The sequence below is a fragment of the Grammomys surdaster genome, unplaced genomic scaffold (genome assembly GCF_004785775.1).
Source record: "Grammomys surdaster isolate TR1022 unplaced genomic scaffold, NIH_TR_1.0 125789, whole genome shotgun sequence".
NCBI lineage: Eukaryota > Metazoa > Chordata > Mammalia > Rodentia > Muridae > Grammomys > Grammomys surdaster.
In genome coordinates, this window is record NW_021620620.1 from 1,989,723 (window position 1) to 1,995,229 (window position 5,507).

Sequence of the window (5,507 nt, forward strand, 5' to 3'; positions counted from 1 at the left end):
AGATGATCTAGGGGGCAATCGCCTGGGGAGGCTGTCTCCGGCTTTTGGCTGGCCACCTGCACGTGTCCTCCAGGCACAGTGCAGGCTGGGGTCGCGAAAGCCTCGCCTAAGCCCGCACCCGACAGGCTCGGGGCTACAAGGTTTGTGGTGCTTTACCTGGGTCGATCTCCAGGAAAATCGAGGTCAAGGCGGAGACGGCAGAGAGGTGGGACAGACTGGAGCCCTAGGAGGTGGGACTAGGGCAGATGCACTCCCCTGGGCGCTTGCGGTGCGTGGTGGATGCTCTGCCCCTCTCCTCTCTGCCGATCACCCACAAGGGCAGTCATTCTGGGGAAACTGAGGCTGCCAAAGTCGCAGGACGCATCGAAACATCCAGCCCAAAGCCAGCTCGGCATCCAGGCACCTGCTCCATATGGGGACACCCGCTGGCCTGCGGCCGCCACACATAACCCAGGAGAAGCGGGGAGAAAGATACGGAACCATCAGGTGAACGCAGTGGGGAGGGAGGAGGGGCTGAGTCTCGCGCCCTGCCGGTTGGATCCCCGTGAGTCCCGCCAATGCAGCCGCTGTTGGAGACGCTCAGGACCTGGAGTCCGGCGGGCACAGCATTCGGGTGACCTCGGAGCCTCAGGAAATCTGCAGCTCGCCTGCTCCAACGCCCCCTTCCCTACACCGCTTCCTTGGGACCTCGGTCCCCTCCTGCATCCTTCTGTTCTATGATACCTCTCAGCGCCGCAAGGAGGCGCTGTGTGCGCGCTGCTGAAGGGCAAGGTGACATACCCCTGAAGCCTCAGTCACAGGAGAAAAAGAAAGGCCTTTTTCCTTGTTTACTCTTTTTTACCTTGAGTATCGTGATCATATCTTCATAATGAAAATAATATTTTGAATAAAGAAGTATTCCAAAATAAGCAGGCATAAATCATGCGGTAGGAATAACATAAAACAGGAAACATTTTGTAAGAGCAAAAGTGTTAGAGTACACAATCTTAACACTCAGGAGGCTAAGTTCGATACCCTGTCACAAAATAAAAGCAAAAGTTGATCGAACTTTTTTTTCTGTGATCATAAGCCAAAAGACACTAAGGTGGTGTGCCAGAGGTGACAGTCGAGGGTACTCATCACTATGGTGGAAATACAACCTTGTCAAATACAACAGGGTCAAGCTCTCGCGAACTCACAGAGGTTGGGAAGAACTCCAGGGAAGAAAGACTTGCACAAGATTGGGTCTGGCCACTGCCCATCACAGGTGGGGTGGGCGGGGCTCATGAAGCCCGCGGCCTCTCTGAGGAACTGTAGGAAGTTAATGGTTACTGGAGGAGGGAGGGAGACATTTTCCGTGGTGAAACCACTAGTAAGGTACCCATGTCCGGCACATGTTCATGTAAACAAAATTAAACTGATTGAGTAAACAAAACCCGGAGGAAGTCCTGAAAGTAGAAGGGGAGCTAGTTGGGAAGAGGAGGAGAACCAGGGATGGGAGGGGACAAAATACACTGCACACACCTATGAAAGAAAATCAGAAATGTTGTAGGGCTAGGGAGAGTTCAAGGGAGGGTAGAATACTTACTTAACACTTGAAAGGTCCTAGGTTCATCCCAACACCTCCAAGAGAAAGTGAATTGTACGTATGTACGTACGCATGTACGTATGTATATCAATACGCAGTATGGAAACTACAAGAGGTAGGGAAAGGATCCTGGAGGGGAACTACTGAGAACTGCAAGCACCTACTAGCGCATACATCCCTTTCAGGCAGGGCGTTATCACTCGTGGGCAAACATGTTGAGGTTGTTTAAATGAAAATGGCCCCCAATGAGGGCTAGAGAGATGGCTCAGTGTTTAAGAGCACTGGCTGCTTTTCCAGAGAACCAGGGTTCAGTTCCCAGCACTACACGGCAGCTCACAGCTATCTGTAACTCCTGATCTGATACCCTCATACAGACATGAATGCATGCAAAACTGCCAACGCGTTTGAAATAAAATTAAATTATGTTTTAAAAAAGATTAGTGTGTACGGTCATGTTGGGGTAAGTATGGCATTATTGGAGAAAGTGTGTCACTAGGGGTGAACTTTGAGGTGTCAGAAGCACAAGCTAGGCTTAGTGGCTCACTCTCTCTTCCTGCTGCCTGTCCATCCAGATGTAGAACTGGGCTCCTTATCCAACATCATGTCTACCTGCTCAGTGTCATGATTCCCACCACGATAATGGACTAGCCCTCTGATACTGTAAGCCAGCTTCAATTAAATGTTTCCCTTACTAAGAACTGCTGTGATCATGGTGACTCTTCACAGCAAAAGAAACCCTAATTAATACATGCACACTAAAATACAGGGACTAGAGAGATGGCTGAGCAGCTAAGAGAACTGACTGCTCATGCAGACAGCCTGGGTTCAGTTCAGGAACCACAACCATCCACAATGCTAATTTCAGCCCTCTTTTTACATCCTCTAACACCAGGTACATATCTGATTCATACACACACACATACACACACACACACCAGCAAACATTCATATACATAAAATAAATTTTAAAAATCTAAAAAAAAAAACAATCGACACTGCCTGATGCTCCATCCTACCCCCGCTGCTGGCTCCCTACTGTCAAACCCAGAGGGATGTGACAAATGTCAAAGACCAGCACTCGCAGAGTTTCTTGCCTATGCACAATCTTGGTAGAGGAAAGCTTGGAATCCCACTAAGCTGACTTTTTTTTGTCACAGCTCTTTGTGAAAGATGAGAATGGGACTCCTTAGCTCTTGGCAGAAGCAGGCACTGCAGGACTCCTTGGCTTTTGACTGGCCACTGTTATAGCTCCTGAGTCTGGAGAAGCTGAGGCCCTTTGCCCTAACCGTTTGAGAGCTCTCTGAAACTCCTCCAGTGGCCAGGGCCTGCAGTTTCTTTTTGCTGACTCTGTCTTCCTTCAGTTTGAGTTCTGAATCCTCTCTCTGCCTCCGCCATCCCCTCTGCTCCAGCCTAAGCCATTCTCTTATTAAACTGTTCAGCCACCATCAAGCAGTGGGCTGCCTTGCTGTTCTTTGCTGCTTGGCAGGCCAACCGGTTGTTCAACAGTTTCTGCTTCTGCTGTTTTGTTGCTGCCTCTCCATCACCGCCACTCTGCTCTCTCTGCTAATTTTTATCCTGTTACCGGCTCAGTCCACACTTCTACAGCTGGACAAGAAAGGACCACTCAAGGGAAGCCCTTTTAAGGCCCATTTTTTGTAACATCAGGAAAGACAATATTGGGTGGGGGTGGAGATCTCGCCGCTGATTCATCAAGTGTATTCAATGGCCTGTTTCTAGAGCCAAGAGAAGTGGTTGTTTCCACCAATCACAACAAACTTCACATGCAAATGAAGGTTCGTTTGTACCAATCAGCACAGCCCCTTCCTTGAGTCTCAGCAAGGCTTCTGTTGGTCTACCCAGAAGGAAGTGCTAAACCTCTCACCTGGGTGGGGATGGCTGTAGGGCCATCTAGAACTCACTGAGGCTTGTCATTGCAAAAGAGTTGGTATAAAGTGAATCAGACCTGAAGTCCCAAAGTGTCACTTCCAAGAGCCAAAACAATCATCAGCTGCAATTGTAGGTTTTTCTCAAGGTACCTATGGAGAATCAGAATGACTATCAGAATGACTTTAGGGTAACTCTGGGCTGCTTGACAGTTGTTTCAGTCCAGGGACTGCCAAGGTAGCACGAGAAGTCCAACAGCTGCCAACTGGGTAGTTAAATTAACACATCCTCCAGTGTCTTTGTTTATTTATAAGAAAATAACATCGGGGATTCGTAAAGTGTAAACACGAAGAAATTACCATTGGCATGCTGATTTTAGCAGATATTTTTTAAGGGTGCTTTAAGAATGCTCAACACAGAGGTGAGGCCGCCCCTTGTCTAGCCCACCTTCACATTTGCCAGGGAAAGACTCTTTAATCTCCCTGGACAAACACAGCTTGAAATATCTCACACAATAAACAAGAAGCCAGCTGACAGCGTTGGGAAGAATGTATTTTTCAGATGGGCTGGAGATAAGAAAACCAGGAAAGCTGTCTGCCTCTTGAGTTCATTTGTTTATGTGACAAATGCTTTTTGAATTAGTGCCATATGTCAATGACCCTTCAGCCACAAAACTGACTTTCTTCTTCATATTGACCCAGTTTCCTACTGAATTTGCCTTAACCCCTCCTGCCCACCTCTGTGGACCTCTTCTGACTCGGAAATATAGAATACTTGGAGTCAATTAATCATGTTTGTCTGTAAATCTTTCCAGCCTGACATCTGTCTGGTCCAGTTTTAGTTGTGTGATAAAGCACACCAAAACTTGGTGACTTGAAACAAGAGTCCTTTTGTAACTTGTGATTATGTGGGTTAGCACTCTCGGTGGGACTAAGTGGGCATGTGAGATCATCTAGATGATTGACTCAACAAGGCCGCTGGCTCCAGCAGGCCTCCCTCCCTGTGTGGGTCCTGTGATGCCTGCTGTCTACCAACCACACCTTGGCTTTCAGGTTAAACAGGAAAGTTGATTCCAACCTGGTATGTGTTTGTGCCTGTCTGTGTGTACATGCACACATGAGTGTATCTCTCTCTCTCTCTCTCTCTCTCTCTGCATGTGCATGCATGTGTGTGTGTGTGTGTGTGTGTGTGTGTGTGTGTGTTTGCACTGGGGTTAAACCCCAGAGTTTGAGCACTCTGGTGCTGAATTACACCTGCAGCCTTGGTCCACAGGAATCCTCTGTGTGCTTTAACTCCATGTTGCCTTGTAACAGGAACCCAGACAACTGCCGCCATGATGGAAGTGCCATTCAGGCTGTAAAACTCAGCATAAAGATGACAACCCCTGCCAAAACTAGAACAAAGACCTAATCCATCAAAATCCACAGTTATGGGAAAGTCTCAAAATGTACTAACCTTGCTTTTTGGCTTCTGTTACGTTTCTGGCTAACTGTTCCTGCTAACTGAAGTATGTCAGAACATGGGTTTTTTGTTTTTGTTTTTGTTTTATTTTGTCTTTATTTTTGTTTTGGTGCTTTAAAAGCTCACCCTGAAGAAACCCTGTCTGGAAAAGCAAAACAAAGAAACAAACAAAAAGCTCTACCTGAGAAGGGCTTAATGCTACAGTGGAATCCCAAACACCCAGTGTAGTCACTGACTGGCTAATAAAGACTTTCTATTGGCTTAAACCCACGTCCAAGCAGTCTCCTCTGGTGAATCTCCCACAATAGCTTTGAGGGATAAGAGGTAGGAAGTAGATTGTTCACACTTTATGAACTCAAGCATGGACATGGATCCCTAATACTGATACCTAAGCTCTTCTGGAAATACATAAAAACCAACCCTGAACCAGTCTCAGTGCTGGATATCTATAATCCTAACACTTAGGATATTCAGGCTGGAGGATCATGACTTCTAAGTCAGCCTGGTCTCCTAAGGTCAACCTAAGCTATACCAAGAGATCCTGTGTTAAAGAAGGGAGGGAGGGAGGGAGGGAGGGAGGGAGGGAGGGAGGGAG